The sequence below is a fragment of the Vanessa atalanta genome, chromosome W (genome assembly GCF_905147765.1).
Source record: "Vanessa atalanta chromosome W, ilVanAtal1.2, whole genome shotgun sequence".
Taxonomy (NCBI): domain Eukaryota; kingdom Metazoa; phylum Arthropoda; class Insecta; order Lepidoptera; family Nymphalidae; genus Vanessa; species Vanessa atalanta.
The window spans coordinates 2,164,078-2,187,042 of NC_061901.1; positions in this window are offsets into that span (position 1 = coordinate 2,164,078).

Below are 22,965 nucleotides of genomic sequence, written 5' to 3' on the forward strand. Positions count from 1 at the left end.
CACGAATAAATTTTTGTCGGTGGTTTTTGCAAAACACTGACAAAAACATATTGTTCACGGACGAAGCTACGTTTACTAAGTTAGGTATTTTTAACGTACACAATGAACATTGGTGGAGTCATTCCAATCCATACGTTACGCGACAGGACGCTTATAAACACAGGTTTAGTGTTAACGTGTGGGCTGGTGTTTTAAATAACTGTTTGTTAGGGCCGTATTTCATCGAAGGAAGACTCAATGCTGTGTCATACTTAGACATTTTAAACAGTGCGGTGAATGACATGCTCGATGATGTACCACTGAGCAATCTCCAAAACTTATTTTATCAACACGACGGAGCACCCGCGCACTATCAGACGCAGGTACGTGAGCACTTAAACAATACGTTTGGAGATCGCTGGATAGGGCGCGGAGGGCCTGTGCCATGGCCAGGTCGCTCTACAGATCTCACTCCACTGGACTTCTATTTATGGGGGGAGGTAAAACGTCTTGTGTATGCTACAGAGTATGTCAATAGAGAGGAGTTGAAATTAAAAATCACTAGTGCTTTCGAAACTATTAAAAGTGACCCATTCGTATTAAATCGTGTGAAAGACAATATGCGTAAACGTGCCGAACTGTGTATCACACGAGAAGGAGCTCACTTTGAACATTTGTTAAGGTTAGTGTAGTTATGTAGGAAAATAGGTAGTTTAATGATTGACAATTGTTGTAAATAAGTATGATTCCATTTTTAAATACGCCGGAAATACCAAGATAGGTAAACAGTTCATATTATTTTTTGTGTCAAGTTCACACCATTTACCTATCTTTTTCAATAAATTGGTTGCTTAAACGAATGAAATATCTTGGTATTTTTGCCTGTCCTAAGCCAGGATTAAAGTATGAAGGGAATTGGATCATTTTTGTTTATCTAAGTTAGCCTGCTAACCTGTTAACACGCGGCGGCGCGCGGCGTTTGGATGTAGGTAAACTACCGCGCGATAACTAAATGTACCTACCTACATAACTGTTTTGTGTCGATAACGCAGCTAGGGTGTTCACACGATGCGTAATTAATTACATAACTTTTGGTTAACTTTACTTAGAAGTTTATTAATATTTATGTTATATTAATTTTTATTTTGTCATATATGATCGTCAAATATCACGTCCTCAAGTATCGATAGTAATTCACCAGTCATTCTGTATATGCTGATGATATTCAACTATACATTTAATTTAAGCCAAACGAAGCAAGTACCGCTATTAAAAACCTAAATGAAGATCTTAGACGCATCACAGAATAGTCAGACTCACATACACTAGTATTGAACCCCGAGAAAACTAAATTTATGATTTTAGGTACAAGTCATCAAATTTTTAAAATTAGTCAACAAAAACCATTAATTCAAATCAAAGGAAAAACAATAGAAAGAGTTATGGAAGCACGAAACTTAGGTTTGTTGATGGATGATCATTTGAGGTTTGAAAATTATGTAACCGGTATCGTTAGTAATTGCTTTTATCGATTAAAAATCCTTTATAGAATAAGAAATTATCTTAATATTGAGGCTCGACAAAAGCTATGTGATTCCCTAGTTTTATCTAAGTTCAATTATATGGATACAGTTATTGGGCCAAGTCTGTTGACACGCACCAAAAATCTTATTCAGCGTGTACAAAATGCATGTGCCAGATACTGTTATAAAATACCACCCCGTGCACACTCCGTATCTTAACAGAGGGAGGATGTTAAAAATGGAATACGGAAGTCAACTACACTTTGCAACTTTACTCTTTGGAGTTATAAGGTATAAGATTCTTCGATACTTGTACAGCAAATTGGGCTGGTTCTCTGACAATTACAAATATCATTTAAGAGCGTCACCGGATCGGTTAATAACACAACCTCACAGATCAGCCGCTTTTGAGGGTAGCTTTCGTCACAATTCCACGAAAATTTGGAATAATATACCACCTCCTATTCGATTTTCGCAAACAACTAACACATTTAGAATAAAGTATAAAATGCATTTGCTTAAATTACAATTAAATCTACCTACTAATAATAATTGATAATATTTTAATTACGTGCACACGTCCGTGGAATCTAAGAATGACGCCGCCAGCAACCAACTGCAGGAATAATCTGCCACCCTCTCTCTTCGTAACCTGAAACAATTGAATTTTGTTAGATTTAAACATAGGATTACGTGGTGTAGGATTGGATAGAATTTTAATTTAATAATTATAACTATAAATGAACATAATAAGAACATATGTATATATATGTATAAATAACAATTTCATAAAATAAATAATTTGATATTGATGTATTTTAAATATATCTGACATGATATGGCCATCAAGCTGAATGCAGATTAAAGGCAGATTTACACAGGGTCAGTGGCTGTCGGCAGTGCTGACGCCGAAAACTGACGCATACTATTTACAAGCAGTCAGTATTTCGGCAGTAGTCGAGGATATTTCTTTTGGTGTACACACGTTTGAGAAGTCAGTACGGAAAAATGAATTCTCGAAAACTAAATCGGATGTACGTTAGGTTACAAGAGGAGTTCCGCAAGGCTCAATCTTGGGACCGATTTTGTACACGATCTATATAGCAGATATTATTAAGCAAATAAAATACTGCAACTACCATTTGTATGCTGATGATCTGCAGTTATATATCTCTTTTAGACCATGCAACACACAAACGGCCCTACAACAACTTAATCATGACTTGGACCAATTAGCACGCTGGTCACACTCAAACACGCTATCAATTAATTCTAATAAAACCAAGTATATGATTTTTGGTACAGAGCGTCAAACTCAAATAATAAGCAGCTATAATCCTGTTATGGAAATAAACGGTGAACGCATCCTCAAAGTGTCCGAATCGCGAAACCTAGGTGTTCTATTTGATGAGGACCTTCGATTTGAAAAACATGTAAACAATATTGCAAAAAATTGCTTTTATAGATTAAAAATACTTTATAACATCAGGGATTCTATTAGTACTAAAGTTCGTATAAGATTATGTGAGGCACTAGTTTTGTCAAAATTTAATTATGCTGATGCTGTTATTGGGCCACGTTTACTCTCCCGTACTAAAAAAATCATCCAACGAGTGCAGAACGCCTGCGCTCGTTACTGTTTCAATATTCCGCCGCGTACACATGTCACACCATATTTAAACACTGCTAATATCTTAAAAATGAATTACCGTACGCAAGCACATTTCGCTACATTACTTTTTGGTGTTATAAAATATCAGATTCCACCTTACCTCTATCATAAGCTACAGTGGTTAAAAAATAACAATAGTGAGCATGTTACAAGAGCGTCATTGTTTAAGCTGAAAATGCTAATCCATAAAACAGCGGCATTCCGAGGAAGTTTCAGGTACTGCGCCACCAGGTGCTGGAATGACCTGCCTCCTCCTATTCGTGACCTGAAATCGTTAGGAAATTTCCGATATAAGTATAGATTATATTTATTAGATAAACAAAAAAATTCTTAAGCTAGACATTTAATTTTATTCATTTAATTCAATCGCTGTTATTATTATTTTTTTTATTTATTTATTTTATCTATTTATATTTGTATTTATACACATGGGTATGTAAATTTATATACAAAATCAATTTATATGTCGTTGACAAAATTTAAATATAAATTATGTTAATATTCAAGTATACGTATATTGCAAAATTAAATTAATTATAATTTTACGACACGAACCCGTTTGGTTTGCGGTCCGATTGCTATAGGCAAGAATCACGTTATCGCCTGGTGATCCCATGACCTTGGCTTCCACGCTCAGCTGCATTGTTTTTTATGAGATGTCATCTTAACCGCTCCTATCTCATAACTCCTTAGTTCTTCAATCCATATCTTTAAGATAAAGCGAATTAAATTAAGATATTGGGTTTTTATGTTAGCGTGTAATTAAATATATATGCGAATAAAACTGTAGTTTACTATAATCACATATATTTTATATATATTTCGTGTCATAAAAATACTTCTTACCTTATATTGTCTTTTCCAAATACTTAAAAATGTAGTACTATAATTTATTGTCAAATCGCAGTATGTATTTTTCTGTGTTCGTTTGGATATTTTTAATTAAGCGAACAACATGCTTACGGTTAAGCGTCAGACGCTGCGGGCTGCGCGGGCCGACTGGGCGCGTGAGCATTAAAAACACTTAAAATATTATGTATACTCGTACCTAGGTAATAATTATGTTTATGCTGCCTTTATTATTATGTTAATTTTATATATATTTTATATATATATATATATATATATATATATATATATATATATATATATATATATTCCTCTTTAATTATTTATTGCATCGATTTAATATCGCTCTTTTATTGTTACCGCTGTCAGTTCCGCAATAGCATTAGGAGACCACTGAAAATCAGTGTAGAAGCAACAATGTTTCTATTTTTCACTGTGTGGATGTCCTTTTGGCTAAATTACACTGCTGCACACTATTTATTGTTTTATATTATTTTAATTATTAATTTTTTACTCTTAAAACTTGTTCTGTTGTAGTTGTATTTTTAGTTATTATTACTTTTTTTTTTTTTGTTTGATGTATTTTAGGATAAGTGATATTTTGTTATGTTTCGTTGTTTATGTTGTGTGAAAGTAGTGTAATTTGCTCAATAAATGTTTATTATTATTATTATTATTAAAACAGCAAAAAATTAAAGTAAGGACTTTGTTGAGAAAATGTACCTTGGTGATGATGCAAGAACTAACTTGTATGCTTGAAGAAGAGATATCTAAACAGAAACGAATTTGGGTTAGAAAATGGATAGACGACAGAGACAAAACTGGAGGTTCTGCTCTGTTGTTAACCCAGTTGAGAACTGAAGATCCTAAGGAATACAAACTGGCTTTGAGAATGACGCCAAAAAACTTTGACGATTTGCTTATGTTGTTATCAGGCTCTATTCAGCGTCAAGATACATTTATGAGAGACGCCTTGCCAGCCAAAGTGAAACTCGAAATTACACTGACATTTTTGGCTTCTGGAATTTGGAATTTTTTCGAAATCTCAGTCACTTTTATCGTGTATCGATACCTTCTATTTCTAATTTAATACCGGAAGTGTGTTGGGCAATATATGAGTCATTGAAAACACAGATTAAGGTAAGAAATTTATTTATTGAATTTTTTTTAAGTAATTAAGAAATTAACAATAATCAACATCTAATAGACAAAAGTATGTACTAAGCTGTATTAAAAGCATACTTAATAGCATCAGTTACACCGTCGCTTTCACACTCAACGCTATCGTTATAAAGAGCTGTATTAGGGGTGGTACTGATGATCACCTGACTGGGATGAACATATCTTGGACTTTGAATTGGCGATGAACAGTAAAATCTCGAAGAGCTGCAATTGGGGACAACTATCTGTGTGGACTGTGTGGGATAAAATCCCAAAGAACTGTTACTTGAGGCAATGATCTGATTTACATCGGGGGGATAAAATCCTAAAGAACTACTGCTGCCGCTGTTTGTCGTAGAAGCTGGACTAGGAGTATAACGGTTCTGCTGAGGTTGTGTACGAGTAGTAGACCTCATAGAAAAGTGTGTATTTGGGTAAATATTCGCGAGTCTTCTGTTTTCTATATCTGCCAATCTACAGTTGGTTATTATTTTTTGTATTTCTTCTTGTGCAATTATAAATTGTTGCTCAGAGAGTTTTTTCAACTGGGAAGCCACATGTTTTCCGTAAATATCACAATCATTTTCTTCTTCTGATGGCATATTGATATTTTGTGTTACATTTTTCATGTCTTTTATCATTTCGGACATCTGAGACAGTTTACTGCGTTTTGACCTCGGTCTTGTCGGTTCATTGGAGTTTGATGTGGTCGGCCCGAATTCTGATGCTGGTGAATTATTTTCAGCGTCGGAATTTATCTCATCGTGATCACCAGGAACAGAAATATTGTTGGAAGCGTCAGAATTATCCTGAAAATAAGTTATAATAATGAGTAAAATTATACCTACAAACCTACCTACATGCCTATCCACACACACATCTATGCTATAATTATAATAACAAAAGGAATAGATTTGATTGTTTATTTAATACATTATTTTTTTCCTTTGCAGATTCCAGTTGGAGAGGATGAATGGAAAATTATCGAAAACGGATTTAACACCAGGTGGAATTTTCCCTCGTGTTACGGGGCAATTGATGGAAAGCATGTCAATATCAAAGCCCCACCAAAAAGTGGAAGTGAATTTTACAACTATAAAAAAACCAACAGTATTGTTTTGATGGCTATTGCAGACCATAACTACTGTTTCTCATACATCGATGTTGGCGCCAATGGCAGCGCTTCCGATGGGGGAGTCTTTAAAAATTCTTCGATTTATCGCCGTTTAGAAGATGGATTACTGCCAATGGATGGAATCATTGTTGGCGATGCAGCTTTTCCGTTAAAAACTTATTTATTAAAACCGTATCCAGGTTCGCAACTATCTACCGGTGAAAAAATCTTCAATTATAGGTTATCTCGTGCGAGGCGTATAGTGGAAAATGCTTTTGGAATTCTAGTTTCAAGATTCCGTGTGTTTGAAAACGCAATTCCCACCAGCTTGAATACAGTTGATGCAATCGTCTGTTCATCCTGTGCCCTTCATAATTGGTTGCGAAAAAACTCTTACTCCTACATAACACCTACTTGTATAGACAGAGAGGACTCTGAAGGACAAATAATACCAGGTACTTGGAGATCGGAAATAACTCCATTAATAAGTATAAATGATCAACGTAGAGGTAACCATTCCGTAAATGCGAAAGAGAAAAGAGATTTATTGAAAAGTTACTTTATGACGAACGGAAGTGTACCGTGGCAGTTTAACAGAATTTTTTAAATTATGTTTGTTATATTTTAATACTAAAAATAAATAAACATTGTGGGTACTTACTGTTGTTTTTCTTTGTATAGATACATTTCTTATAAAAGCGTCCATTTCCTCGAACCATTTTACTTTTGGAGTATAGACATTTCCACCAGCAAATGATTTTAAGGACTTTTTTATTTTATCCAGTTCCAAGTAGTAAGTTGCCCTCAAGTTTTTAATTTTATTTTTGACGTCGGTAGGGCCAAACTCTTCTAAATTCATTTCTTGTGCAATATTCTGCAATGCTGTTGCACGCATTTCTTTATTTCTATAATTTTGCGATTTGAGATCCCACAAGCATTCATTATCACGGTATAGTTGTACAAGTTTTAAGTTTTCCGTGTCGCTCAGTTTTCGCGTCATTTTGTGATGCGGTGCGTGCGATGCGACGAAGCGTGGTCCCCGTACAACAGAGCGGCAGTGACAGACTTGGGCATTTACACGGCGTCAGTTGTGCTGGCGCGGGTGGCGGGGGAGCGGACTGACGCCGAAAATATTGAAGTCAGCACTGACTCGGCAGTGGACTGAAGTCAGTTACTGACTCAATGTAAATCTGCCTTAATACTCCAAGGCAGCATTGGCTGCGGCGCGTCCGCTCCTACTGTAGGCTTCTAGGACTCGTTGTCTATAAAAAATAATAATAATAACATTGGATATAATTGTTCATAGTTGTACATCAAAATAAATAAAGTACATAATTTGTTTTACTTCTTTAAGTTATTACCATTCAACACTTACCGGTACTCAAAATCTTCATCTGTTGTTGTCGTCTAGAGATAACACCGGCCGCCATGACACCCTATGGCGTGATCACTGATGCGAGACGGGAGCACGATAACACTATAATATTAATTCGCTACCGATTTATACTATGGTGTTATTACTTTAATTATACACCTTCGCATTATAATACTTCTATGTTATGCATTTTCTCTCGATTTTGCCGTCAAATGTTTATATTTATTATCTATGATATTTATATATTTACGTATTTAAATAATAATTATTATTCTTGCGTTCACGCTTATACGACCGTCCGCCATCGTCGCACGGAGGCCTCTGAGCCGAGAACTAACCTAACACTAAGTGGTTTTTTCCAGTTTAGGATAGATTACCTACGACCTTCTAAGTTTATATTAATTAACACAAAACAGCCTTTTTTCGTTTTAAGTGTTAAGTCCACTTTAGGTTAAGGAATAATGTTAATAAAGTTGTAATAAAGTTTTGGATAAGTAAATTGGTATAATTTTGTAATGTATATTGTTTTATGTTGTTAATCTTTTTTCTTATTTTTTTGTTTTGTAATTCAGGTCTGATTTTATAAATTGATTGCCATTTTAGTAATAAATTTTAGAAATTAGTTTTGTCACTGCACGTCATGGATGAAAAGGCTGCCACTGAAAACTAGTTTCTAGGTATTTCCTAGGTTATGCTGAGTGGCATACCTTTTTGGGACATAAGCAGTACTTTTTATTTTTGTTATTATTATTATTATTTTTTTTAATTAAGTTTTTGGTTCTAAGTATGTTTTGCATTTTTTTTTTATACATATATATATATTTTTGTACCTACTTATATTATAGTTTTATTATATTTTGTTTCTTGTCTTCAATGTTTGTCAAATATTTATGTCCCAAATAAAGATTTACTTACTTACTTACTTACTTACTTTGGCGACCGCTGCCACCACCTCCTCCGCCGTCACTGAGTCGTCCAGATCCATGACCCTGATCTCGACGCATTTCGTCGGTCGATGGATCTGGACCTCGTCCGGACTCAGGACGTCGCGGAGCTTCGCCGCAAGGGCATCCACCGACTTCTCCGCGTCGACGATGCCCGGCGGGATTTCGAGCATCCGCGGCCCAGTGGCCGCTGTCCTGAAGCGCACCGCAGTCAAGCCGACCTCGCTCAGCTTGATGCGGCTCTTCGCCTGTTGCAGGACAGTTTCATACTTCAGGCCTTTCTCCTCAGCACCGGGCTTCGGGGTGATGGTGATCACCGCGGTGCGAGGAGAGCGGAGTTTCCTTCCTGGACGCCTTTCCTTCGGTTTCTTTTCCGGCGCCTTAGGCTTCTTGGGCGGCTTATTCGGCTGTTGACGAACAACAGCCGCCCAAGATGCTCCGGAGCTGTCTGGCTTCGGCGCTGGTGGAGGTACGGTTTTCTTGACCGCAGCCGCTGCCGCCTCCTTCTTCTTTTTTGGCACTTTGCTAGTTTTCTCAACGATTTTGGCAGTGGGCGGCTCGACTGGTGCCGACACCCTTGCTGTTTTGCTGCTAGCTGCAGTTTCTGCCGCCTCGCGGTCTGCAGCTAGCGGAGGCCGCAACCGAGGCTCCGGAAGGAGGCGGCGCTCGATGCCCTCCATCCGGGCGTTCAGCATGTTGCTGAACTGCTCTCGGCTGCACCGCAGCGCCTCCTCTATGATGCGCTTAAGGTTTTCTCCGTTGGTGTCTTGTGGCTTCTTACGCATCTCAGCCACCTCTCTCCGTAGTTCGGCCAACTGGCCCGTGGCAACTGTGCGTTAGCAGCTTCCAGGCGGTCCACCTCCTCTGACATGGTCAGAGCTCTGAGTTTCGCCACCGCACCCTTGATGGTGTCAGCGGCAGTCTTCAGAGCCTTGACGAAAGTACCATTCAGGTTGCCCGATTTGTCGGCAACCTGGAGCACCACGTCTAGCGCCCGCTGGACGGTCGCGTCCAAAGCGGCGGACGTCTTCGGTGCATCTTCGGTCTGTGCTTCTATCTGTCGGTTCCTAGAGCAGGCCGCTCTCTCTTTCAACGCCAACTTGGCCGCTTCGTTGTAAGCGGCCAACGCGTCCTCTGTTTGGAAGCGATCCGTTTTCGCCTTCGACTTCACTTCGCAGAACTCCGCCTGCGACTTCCCTATGCCCACGTATCTTCCGTGGGTAGGCGGTCGACCACGCCCCCTCTTAGTGGCGGGTTTCAGCCACCTGCTCGCTGAGGATTCCGAGTTGTCACTCAGCTGCACGCTCGCGTCGCTCTCGGAGCCAGAGCAGCTTTTCTCAGTGTGGTTCCGCTTTTCACCCTTCTGCCTCTTAGGTGGTATGTCTCCCGACTCCACCGTCAACATGCTGCAGACCGACAAGTCCGACTCGGAGAGTCGCACAGGCCGGGCAGCTAGTCCTTCGTTCAAGCCAAGGTCATCAGTTTCAGCGCGCGCCATCGGGGCGCCCACCTCCACCGCCATATCGCCAGTTTCCGTTCGTTGAGCACTTCGTTGTCCTTTTTGACTGACATGTTTTTTTTTTTTTTTCTCGCTGGAAAAACGCGTTACGCGCTTCCCCCACGTGATGGAAGGTGGGGGGGGGGGTGTGGGACTCCCCGGAGCCCTGGACGCCGAGTGCGCCCAGGTACGCCGGGTTTACCCACTAAAAAACCAGCGGTACCCTCTCCGTCTTTCGGCGGGCGCCACGGGATCGCTTGCGCATGCTACCGTGACGCCCTGACGGTCGGCCCGCCTATGCAGGCTTCCAACACCTAGAGGGGGTTGTCGGGGTACTGAGACCCCCCCTAGTCCCTGCGACGCCTATTGAGGCGGGGGGAGAAGGTGCGCGTAGCGCTTCTTCCTCCTCCCCGGTCGTCTTCGGCGGAGCGGGTCTGCAGCGGCATCCTCTTCCCGCTCCCGCTCCGTGGCTTCCTTCTGCGACATCACGTTCTCGCAGAAGGAGCGCATCTCCGACCAACACGTCTCGCTACCGAGCATTTCGTTGACGATGCTCGGCAGCGAGAGGTCTCCGCCCATGGTCGCCGCAAGGGTGTGCCTCTGGGGCCCCCACGCAGCACACTCACTCAGGGTGTGGTGCGCCTGCGCGTAGGTGACACCCTTCCCTACTGCTTCCGGCTGCAACGTGAGAACGATTGCAGCCGAGCGAGGGGTAACCAGCTTCGATTTGGCTGGCTGGGGCGTTTTCGGCAGCGTTTTAGCGTCGGAAGGGGTGGTCTTGCTCCCCTTCCTGCCCTTCTTCACCACCGTTGACCAAGACGTCTCCTGGTTCGGTGGTGTTTGGGACGTCGCCGGTGCCGGTGCGGTCGGTGGGCAAGCGGTGGGCGTGGTCTGAGCGGCCAGAGGAGCCGCCTTCCTAGGCTTGGCTGGGGCTCCAACACCTCCGTCCTGGTGGGCCGTCGAGATAGACGGCGGTGGTCCCTGCGACATCTGCGTTTTATCTGCCGCGGATGGAGGTCGCTGCATCCTCGCAGGGAGGCGCTCCTCCAGGCCCGCCAATTGGTCCTTCATCGCCGCGCCGATCGACGTGACGATGAAGTCCTTGAGCTCCTCCATCGAAGGAGCGCCTCGCGGGGTGTTGGCCGCCTCGGTCGCCGCTGCCACCGTGGTACGCATCTCCGCGTACTCACGGCGGTGGGCCTTTAGCTCCGCCTTGAGGGAGTCAATCTCCCTGCGCAGGCGACTGTTATCCGCACGGAGGTTACGGGCTTCGTCGGCCTCCGTCCGGGACGCCAGAGCTTCGACGACGCCTTCCAGAGAGGCCGCTGCGTCCTTTAGCCTCTTGATGAAGCCTCCTTTGAGGTTGGAGGACTTCAGCGCGACCTCTCTTATCTCGCGTGCACTACGGCCAGCCTCTGCGCGGAGCTCCTCGTTGCTCTGGAGGGCCGGATCCACCTTGGCTAACGAAGCAGCTTCTTCAGGCTCGGGGACAACCACAGGCGTTTTTTTAAACGCCCTGCTTCTGAGGGTCCGCTCGAAAGCGAGCTCTCTCTCCTCATCTTCATTGGCTTTGAGCTCTATCCTTGCTCGACTGAGCCCACTTTTCTTAGAATTGCCGCGGCGGTCGGCAGCAGGTCCCGCCGTGTCGGAGCCTGAGTCGGATTCGACGAACCGGACCGAGGCATCCGACGCTGTCTCCATATCCGTATCCATATTATTACAGCTAAAAAGCAGCTTCCCTCAGGAAGTACGTGGCTGAGGGTGGCTCTAAGGCATCATTTATGATCCCCAGAGCCTAGGCTTACAGAATTGACAATAAAAATTTTTTACTTAATTTTGACCCTCCCTGTTCTATATATATATTACACCACAATTTTTCGGTTTTTAGCCGATAACTCTCGAACGGATAGGCCGATCCGGGAGATTGAAATGCCAACGGATACAGAGCAGAGGGCCCCACAATCGCGTCGAACACGGGAAAAAAGATCAAAACAATAATAAAAAAGATATCAACGAAAAACTTAAAAACAGACAAAAACGGGATATATAGGTAAGTGAAATGTGGAATAATAATTTTAGTAGTGAGAACTGAATAAGGTATTTTTTTCAGATTTTTACAACAAGAAATGGAGAAAAAATTTTGAAAAATGTACTTCCGACTGACATGTAACCCAACCTAACCTAACCTTTTTTTTTTTTAGTTTAACGAGGAGGAAATGCATTTACGCATGCCGCCCGGTCGGGGGACCGGGACGGGTATGTGGGACTCGACCGGGGCCTAAGGCCCCGTGCCAGGGCATCCGACTTACCCTGTCCTACCCACTAAAACCTCCTCGGGTTTCCACCGCGCCGCATAATGGTGGGGCTACGGGAACGCCATGGCTTACCAGCGCGGCCCCACCTGCGGCAGCCACCGTGAGGCGGCCAAATAAATGAATGCGCACCTAAAGGCGCGCTTTCCTCCGCTGCCTCCGTCCCGTTAACGTGACGGACTCCTCCGAGTCCGCCACTGGAGGCCGGGCGCCAGGGGCTGACGCCCTGCGGCGGATAGGATGACTGGCTCCACCGCTGACCACCGGTGTACGACCACACCTCCGACGCTCATAACGAGCCCCCCCTTCTTACCAACGAGGCCGCTCACACAGTCCACTGCGCTGGTCGGAGAAGTACCAGGAGCGACCCCGCGGCATTCCTCCGCGTCAGTCTTAGCCGTGGCCGGCGAGCAAGCTCAAGCCGGCCCCGTTGCCCAGAGTACGCCACGAGGAGGCGACTGACATGTACCCCAACCTATTTTATTTTTTTTTTCGGTTGGAAAATCCTCGATGGAGTCCCTCCGCCCCGGGGGAAGGGCGAAGGGGACTGTCAGACTCTTACTGACTAAAAAACCAACCCGTGTCCTCAAAGTAACCCTGCGTCGGAAGGGCGGGTATCGCCGAAGCATTCGTCACTACCCCCCCGACGGATATTGGCTCGCCAGATGTTCAGGCGGGCCCCGTCACCCACTGCGGCTGTCACGCCGGCCGCAGGACTCCACTATGAGGCGCGCGCGCAGAACACAACGCCGCCGCCTCGAGGCCTGCTGCTGATCGGACGACGAGACGCCCCGAGTCTGTCGTCCGCAGGCCACGCCCTAGGGTGGTCGAAGGTCGGCCACCCTACGACGCCCAGTACGTCTGCTACGGGAGGGGAGAGAGGAGGCAGCCTCTCTCTCCCTTTCCGCCGCCTCCTTTGCGAGCATCACGGCCTCGCGGAAGGTGGCGTCGGCACTCCACCCTGCCTCACTCCGTTTCCCGCAGCACCTACGGCCGCGACGAGGTCACGGCGCTGCTCAGCCCATGCTGGGCACTCCGCCAACGTATGCATCGCCGTATCGTCGCGGCAATCACCACAATGGTGGCACTGGGACGTCGGCTCCCGACCTATGCGACACAGGTACTTCCCGAAGCACCCGTGCCCGGTAAGCACCTGCGTCAGCCAGAAGCTGAGGGCGCCGTGGCTCCTGTTGAGCCACTCCTTCAAAACGGGCAACACCGCCGCTACAGCGGCGGCTTGCCCCGCCGTGGGTTGTGCTAAGCGCGCGTGCCACTCCACCACTAGGACCCGGTGAAGCTCTGTCCTGTGTGCCTCGATCTGTCTAGGCACCAGGCGTTCACCCCGCTCGACCGCCTCCTCGCGCCGCCAATAGAGCGACGCGAGGAGCTTTGCCTCGAGGTTCCAGGGCAGGGAACCGGCTAGGAGGCTCGTTGCCTCGAAGGAGATCGTACTGTTATAACATTCCCTTGCATCCTATAATGCTTACTCATGATTATCATACATTCCCTTGCACCCTATAATGCTTACTCATGATTATCATTGTCTCAACGTCTCCAAATCCTAACCAGTAGTTAGTCAGTCCTATTCCAACTTCCAGATCCGACGGTTGTCTTAAGAAAATCTATCTAGTTATTTTTTTTAAAAAGTCTAAACCCTATAACATTTGGTGGCAGCGTAAAGGGATTTTTGCCAAATAAAAGAAATCCCTGGTACCGTCTCCGATATTCTAATATCGAATTAGTTATTCACGAGAATATTCTACATAAATATCGTGCATAAAATATTGCAAAACCGGGTATCCAAGTAACGCCAAGTAATTTTCCGGCATAATAATAAAGAAGATATATCCTGAGAACTAATGTGTTGTGGTAATATCCTGATAACTAATGTGTTGTGATAATATCCTGAGAACTACTGTGTCGTAAAAATATCCTGAAAACTTCTGTGTTGTGCTGGTACTGTTGTTGTTACCAGTTTTTTCGATAAGTAGCTGAAAAGAGTGAGAAAAGAACATTCATCCACCGAGGGAATTCCTGCAGGTGACGCATATCGCGTTATCTGTTTCGCCTACTACACCAGAACGCATAGTCATGATAATATTCGTTATCACCTCCGTATACCTAAAGTTAGCCTGCTAAAATACTCTTGCCTAGAAAAACAACCTCGTCTTGTGAAAGAAAAAATTCAGTTAAAAGGCATCGACTCATCCGAAGAATCTATACAAACTCGAGGTCATTTTAAGCTTAAATTATATCTATCTAAGTCTACTATATCACATCAATTTCACGTAATTGATAACATACATTTGCCTTATGACGGCATTATAGGTTCAGATATGCTAAACGCCCATAATTGCAACATTGATTATAATAACAATTCACTACATATTAGCAAATCACTCATCAAACTACATTTTCATCAACCCACATACATGATTCCTCCTAGAACAGAAGCTGTTATAGAATGCTCCGTACAAAATACTAAACTGAGAGAGGGACTTATCTTAGATCAAAAACTATCCAATACATTATTGATAGCTAATTGCTTAGTTCGAGTAAAAGATAACAATCGAATTAATTTATCCGTAGTACACACTTCTGAAAAACCAATTTCAGTAAAATCGGATCTAAATCTGACACTGGTTCCTATTGACACTACAGAACTCGTAGAGTGCCCCGTTAACTCTGTAACTTCAGTTCATTCTACATCTAATTGTGTTACGCGAACTGAACAGATTCTAAATCAACTTCGTGTAACACATCTAAATAAAGAAGAGAAAGAAGTTCTGTTAGATTTATGTTCCGAGTTTTCCGATATTTTTCACCTTCTTGACGAAGACCTGACATATACAAATGCCCTTAAACATGAAATAAAAACTACTACAGATATCCCAATTCATACGAAGAATTACCGTTTTCCTGAGATCCATAAAACCGAAGTTAGAAACCAAATAGATAAGATGCTTAAACAAAATATAATAGAACCATCAAACTCCCCATGGTCGTCACCCATATGGGTTGTGCCTAAGAAACTCGATGCTTCTAATATACGCAAATGGAGAGTCGTAATCGATTATAGAAAGCTCAACGATGTTACAATTGGTGTACCCCTTACCTCAAATCGCCGAAATTTTAGACCAACTCGGCAATAGTAAATACTTTAGTACATTAGATCTAGCATCCGGCTTCCATCAGATCCTCTTAAATGAAACCGACAAAGCCAAAACCGCATTCAACGTCCCAGAAGTCATTACCAATTCCTTAGAATGCCGTTTGGGTTAAAGAATGCACCATCTACATTCCAGAGACTGATGAATTCAGCTTTGTCTGGCCTTCAAGGTCTCAGATGTTTCGTTTATCTCGATGACGTAGTCTGTTACTCTCATGATCTCTATTCGCACATTAAGAATCTTAACTCGATTTTCCAAAGAATGCGAGACTTTAATCTTAAGCTTCAACCAGACAAGTGTGAATTTCTCAGAAGAGAAGTTTGTTACCTAGGGCACATCATATCTGAATCTGGTTTGACTCCTTGAGTCAAACCCAATCCTGAGAAGGTTAGAGCTATTACTGAATATCCAATTCCAAAATCCGCGAGGGATATAAAATCATTTTTAGGTCTCGTTTCCTACTATCGGCGCTTCATACCTGAATTCTCTAAAATTGCAAAACCTTTAACGAGCCTCCTGAAGAAGGACGTCCCTTTCAAATGGGAAAACCCACATCAACTCGCATTCGAAACCTTGAAAGTTAAACTTACGTCCGCTCCGCTCCTGATATATCCCGATTTCACAAAGCAGTTTGTCCTCACGTGCGATGCATCTAACCATGCCATAGGAGCCGTGCTCTCCCAAGGCGCTGTTGGCAGAGACCAACCTATAGCATTTGCATCAAGAACGCTAAACAAAAGCGAAACCAATTATAGCACCACTGAAAAGGAGCTGTTAGCTATCCTGTACGGTTGTAAAACTTTCCGACCTTACCTTTACGGGCGTAAATTCCAAATCCTATCAGATCACAGACCCCTTAAATGGCTCTTTAACCACAAAGACCCAAGTTCCAAGCCTCAACGTTGGCGATTGAAATTGGAAGAATACGAATATGAGATTGTCTATCGGAAAGGTAGATTAAATTCAGCCGCCGATGCTCTTTCCAGATATCCAGTCAATCCTATACAAATCCATCCTAACCGTGATGAACCAGAAGCCCCTCAATCCCCAGAACAAGAACTAATTAACTTACCTGGCGCCTTGCCGTCATCCGATTTGAATATCCTTGATATCCCATCTGATGATTTGTTGTTTAATCCAGATAATATAGCATCTCCTTTATCCAATGACCCTTCCAACATCGTAGATGAGCTTAGAACTGAAATTGAAGATGACTTTACCAATTTACCAGTGAATCTAGAACCGGAACTCCAACCCGATATTTCTCCACAACCTTCAACCAGTTGGCAGAACCCTGAAACCTTACCTGAATCTATAGCCACTTATCGAGATCATGAAACGCCTTCCTCAACACCTGAAAACACGCCAATCTCTGATGAAACCTATAAAAAATTCCTGAAATCTCCTACAAAATTATATAATACTCACCTTATAGAACATAATGAAGACCTGTTAAAAGGAAATCAAAATTTATTAGTTATATAGTTGAATTTAACTATCATAGGAAACGTTAAGCAGCGATAAATTAAACGATATAGTTTTTACACACATATATTGTCACAAGCACAGAAGGGATACACAAGAAAGATATAGCGAAAGTACAGTGATAGCGTTTAAGTATGAAAATAAAACAACTAAGAAATATGAGAATAATAAAGCGTAATAAGCAAAAGCGTTGTATAGCAATGAGTATCGAACGGTGCGCGCGCGGCCTCTCGGCGTCGGTATCAGAAAACGACTGCCGAGCGGGGTAAAATCGATGTTGCACGACGATCTCGAGGCGCGCCCGAGCGCATCAGCTCGGCAGTGACGTCACGCATAGCGGTGCTTTGACCAACTATGCATGAAGCGAGTAATGCGTTTATTCAACGCTACATCAGCCCCCCCGGAGACCGTTAAGGTCAAAAAACGTCGGGAAAACGTACTCTTCGACCTGATCGAGTACGGCGATCTTCATTACTTCTAACTGTATCCTCTATCTGTTTCATCCCAACTACCGTGCGCGGCGCTTGGTCACTCAGTATGTACGCTGGTTTTAATCTGTCTATCGAAACGGTGGTAGGTTTCCTCCGAATGTCGATCTTGAAGAATTTGTCTCCTCGTTCGATGACGGTATATGGTCCAGCGTACGGTGCCTGTAAAGGCTTGCGAACGAAATCTTGCCGTATAAAAACTTGTAGAGCAGATCGCAAGTCCTTGCTGATGAAAACAGGAGTTCTGCCATGGTGAACAACTGGTGTAGGTTTAAGTATGAAAATAGAACAAATAAGAAATAATAATAATAATATATTCTTTATTGTACACCAAGATAAGTAAAACACACAGGAAATAAATTTAACAAAATAAAGCATGGCACAAAAGGCGGCCTTATCGCTGAAGAGCGATCTCTTCCAGGCAACCTTGGGGCAGAGGAAATGGTCTATTAACGGCATAGGTGTACATTTTTTTAAATGGAATATTCAATATACATACATACGAGTATATTTGTGCATACAAATATACATACAAAAATAAATAGACACAGGCAAACATACATATATAATCAATAAATATATAAATAATATATAAACTAATCGATAAATACATATAAAGAAATATTTATATATTACAAAGTTACATTTCTAGGAAATGTTTCTTGACAGCTTTTTTAAAAACTGGCAGTGATTGAGCACGTCTAATGGTCAGGGGTAGGGAGTTCCAAAGACGGGATGCTTGAACAGTAAAGGATTTGCTATAAAAATTAGAGGAGTGGGAAGGAATTTCAAGAAGCAAGTTGCTTTCAGATCGAAGGGAACGCTCGTGGGAATCACTAAGGAATTTAAATCGTTCTTTTAGGTATGGAGGGGAAACAGGATTGAACAGTATACAGTATAGCAGATTGAGAATATGAGTATTCCTGCGAAGGCGAATTGGGAGCCACTTGAGCTTCTTGCGAAATTCGGATATATGATCATATTTGCGTAAACCAAATATGTAACGAATACATAAATTTTGAATGCGCTCAAGCTTATTTAGTTGCTCCTCAGTGATGTCGACATAGCATGTGTCAGCATAATCAAGAATTGGTAAAAGAAGGCTATGTGCAAGCACAATTTTAGTAGGAATCGGGAGCATATTACGCAATCTGCGGAGTGATCCAGCTGAAGCGAATATCTTACGACTTATGTCACAAATTTGTGGTCCCCAGGAGAGATGTTGGTCAAACAAAATACCCAGATTTTTAACACTGTCACTGTAAGAAATTTCAATATTATCGAATATTATTGGTGGTAGCTGCGTTCTATCGATTCGAGCTAGTAATTTAGAGCTACCAATTATTATCGCTTTAGTTTTAGATGGATTAACTTTTAAGCCGAAGGATTTGCTCCAGTTTGTTATTGATGTGAGATCGCTATTAATACAGTTTATAGTTTTAGTTAAATCATTAACTGTGCAGTGAGAGTATATCTGAAGATCGTCTGCATAGAGGTGATAGAGAGAAGTGATAATATTACTGATAGAATTAATAAACATTGAAAATAGGAGAGGGGACAACACGCCACCTTGCGGGACACCGGCAGAGACCATTGACCAGTCTGAGTATGAATCATTCAGTCTGACTCGCTGTCGGCGTCCCTGTAAGTAATTTTGAAACCATTCAGTAACCGTAGGAGATACGTTAAGAGTGCGCAGAATATCACACAGGATATCAAAGTCCACAGTATTAAAAGCGTTACTGAAATCAAGTAACGTCAATACTGTAACCCTTTGATTGTCCATATTCCATCGTATATCTTCAGTAATTTTGACAAGTGCAGTAGTCGTACTATGACCAGGACGGAAACCAGATTGAAAAGGATTAAGGAGACTATGTTCTAAAAGGAAATTGCTAAGCTGTTGATGAACAAGACGTTCAAGAGCTTTGGACAAAAGTGGAAGAATTGAAATGGGACGATATTCGGACATAGAACAAGGATTACTTTTTTTCGGGAGAGGAATAATTTCAGCATTTTTCCAAATAGATGGAAAGGCGCTAGTAGAAATGGATGCATTAAAAATTGATGTGATAACAGGAACCAGGATATCAATGATGGGAATGATCATCTTACGACTAATGCAGTCAGACCCGATAGAATTGGACTTTATTGCTAAAATACTCTTCTTAACGTCACTTTCGGAAAACTGACTAAAAAAGAAAACAGGAGTATCAAGAGTTGGTAAAGCTGAAAGTTGATTCCTTGTACTTGTTTTAGTTGCACTATCAATAGCAACAGAAGAGGAAAAATAGATATTTAAATCATTAAGATTCAAGTTTTGATAAGAATTGTCCTGTCGCGTCTTACCAACTCCTAGTGACTTTAAAAAAATTCCATACTTTACAGGAATCTTCTTCTTCGATGACAGATTTGTAGATATGGCGTCGTTGTTCATCTCTACACACTCTATTGCAACGATTTCGAACTTTGACATATTTCTCTCTGTTTGACTCAGTGGCGTCTGACCTATATTTCGCTTTGGCATAGTTCTTTTTATCCTGTAATTTCCTTATTTCAGATGTAATCCAGGGTACTGGGAGATGTTTGATCCGCACGGGTCTGATAGGCGCGTGGACATCATACAGCTGGGTTAACAACGAATTGAAAATAGCAACTTTGTTATCGATTGTATGTGCATTTTCAACCGCCTTCCAATCGATTTTAGCTGCATCTTCAGACAGTCGCTCAGAATTCATACTACTGAAATTGCGCTGCAGAAGAATTCTTGATTTAGCTTTGGGTGGCTTAATTTTATAAGACAAATAGAGAAGGTCATGATAGGAGAATGCATAGGCATCACATTGACCATGTTTTTCAACATGGTCAATCGAGGAAACAATAATTAGATCCAGAAGAGAAGGAGAACAATTAGGTAGAACATGTGTGGCAAGCAAAGGAAGAATGTTTAAATTAGCACTGTTGACAAGAGAATTAAGTCGGGAAGACCGGTGGTCATTTTTCAGCAAGCATGTATTGAAGTCGCCCATGATTACTGTGTGACTATATAAGGGAGTTAAATAATGTAATAAGGTCTCAAAAGATGAAAAATAGTCAACAGTAAGACATGGACTATAAAAAACCCCGAGTAAAAGTTTAGTGTGGGAGAAAATAACTTCAACAAAAAGATGCTCTGCTGCACCGGTCTGAGGTTGCGAAGTATTAATGATATTGAAAGGAATATGAGAGCGAAGGTAAATTGCAACCCCTCCACCTGTCCGGCCGATACGAAATATGAGAATAATAAAGCGTAATAAGCAAAAGCGTTATATAGCAATGAGTATCGAACGGTGCGCGCGCGGCCTCTCGGCGTCGGTATCAGAAAACGACTGCCGAGCGGGGTAAAATCGATGTTGCACGACGATCCCGAGGCGCGCCCGAGCGCATCAGCTCGGCAGTGACGTCACGCATAGCGGTGCTTTGACCAACTATGCATGAAGCGAGTAATGCGTTTATTCAACGCTACAGTTATACCCACTTCCATAGACATGGATGAATCCATGCCATATGTTGAAGCAGTCCTTGGTAACTGTCCTAATTCCGAACGTGAAGATTTCTTGAAACTAGAAAGATCATTACATACATCTCTACCACTTACCTATGGAAATAAAACTTACCTTTTTCTGTTCACGAAAGTACACCATTTTGACAACCATTCCCTATCCTGATATATTCAAAAGCTTAAAATATATACGTGATCAGATAATGATATCATACCCTTTAAGTAATGAAATAGCTATTTCTGATTTCAGAAATCCCTTTGATAAACACTCTTCTACTAAGGTATACAACATGCTAGCTTATATTTTTGAAGGCACCAATATAAGTGTCCATATTCATCACAATAATATTATATATCCAACGCCAAGCGAAATCCCTAAAATATTAAAAGAAAATCACGACCTACCCATTGCAGGCCACCTAGGTATCTCGAGAATGCTGAATCGAATTAGGGAAAGGTACTCCTGGAAAAACATGCGTAGTGACATTGAAAGCTATGTGAAACGATGCCGGTCCTGCCAGAATAAAAAAGCATTGAGTAAAAAACAAAACAAAAACAGCTAAATTAAAATATATATTAACCATGCAAGACGATTTGACTAAGTACTCCCTAGCATATCCTCTTCGCAGTATTATAGCTGCGGAAACCAGTGATTGTCTACTCCATTTTGTATTACTCTCTGGAATCGCCAAACATATACTTACTGACCAAGGTACTAACTTTACAGCCGACTTGTTTAAGAAAACCTGCAATTTTCTGAAAATAAAACAGCTTTGGTCATCCCCTTATCACCTGCAAACTCAAGGCGCACTAGAAAGATCGCATTCAACACTAAAGGAGTATTTAAAATCATATTTTTATTTTTTTTTATTTATTTATTTATTCGTTACCACAGTTTACATAGCATATTTTAAGTTGGGTCTCTCTAGTGAGCATGATTCATATTCGTGTCAGAGGGACCCACTCTTCCATAACATGTTGTGTTATATAAGCAACCAAAGAATAAACAAACTTTTAATTAATATAAAAAAAAAACAAAGAAAATAAAGTAAAATCATAAAAAAAAAGAAAAAGATAACTAAACTTAATAATTATTACAAAGTGCAAGTGTTTTTTGTGAGGCACGTGTGTGTGTGTTTGTGTGTGTGTGTGGTATGAGTGAGTGTATAAATCATTGATGTACAATTAGTTTATGTGTTTTTATACATAAAAAATATATTGTTTACTTCCTACGAACGAGTAGTTCGATCTCGTCGTAGCTTTTTGTTATTAACCATCCAAACGTTAATTTTTTAACCTTATCATATTGTACGGGATAAATGTTAAGTATTTTATTCATGTTATTGTAGAGATAAGCACATTGTGTTAGATATTGATGACTAGCAAAAGAAGTTTTGGGAGCATACACGTCAGTAACTTTGTAGCTTAGTCTTCTATTTAAAACTTCTGCATTGAATTTCAACGATTTGTGTCCTCTAAGAGTAATCCGTTGAACATACAATTGTCTTACAGTTAATACCTTACTTGTTGCATACAACATACGCGTAGGGAATTGATAGGGCAAGAAGTGGATGACTTTTAACAACAATCTTTGGGCTCTTTCAACTTCAATGAATTTCGTTTTAACAGCACCTCCCCACACAGGAATACAGTACCCCAACACAGACTGCGCCAGTGCAATGTATATTTTAGTCATTAGGACCTTAGAGGCAACGTGTCTTAACATTTTAAAAATCCAAATCAACTTACGTAACCTGCATCCTACGGCTTCTATTTGTGCATTCCAAGACAATCTTTGGTCTAGTAAGACACCGAGGTATTTGATTGAGGTTACTCTATTGACAATGGAACAGG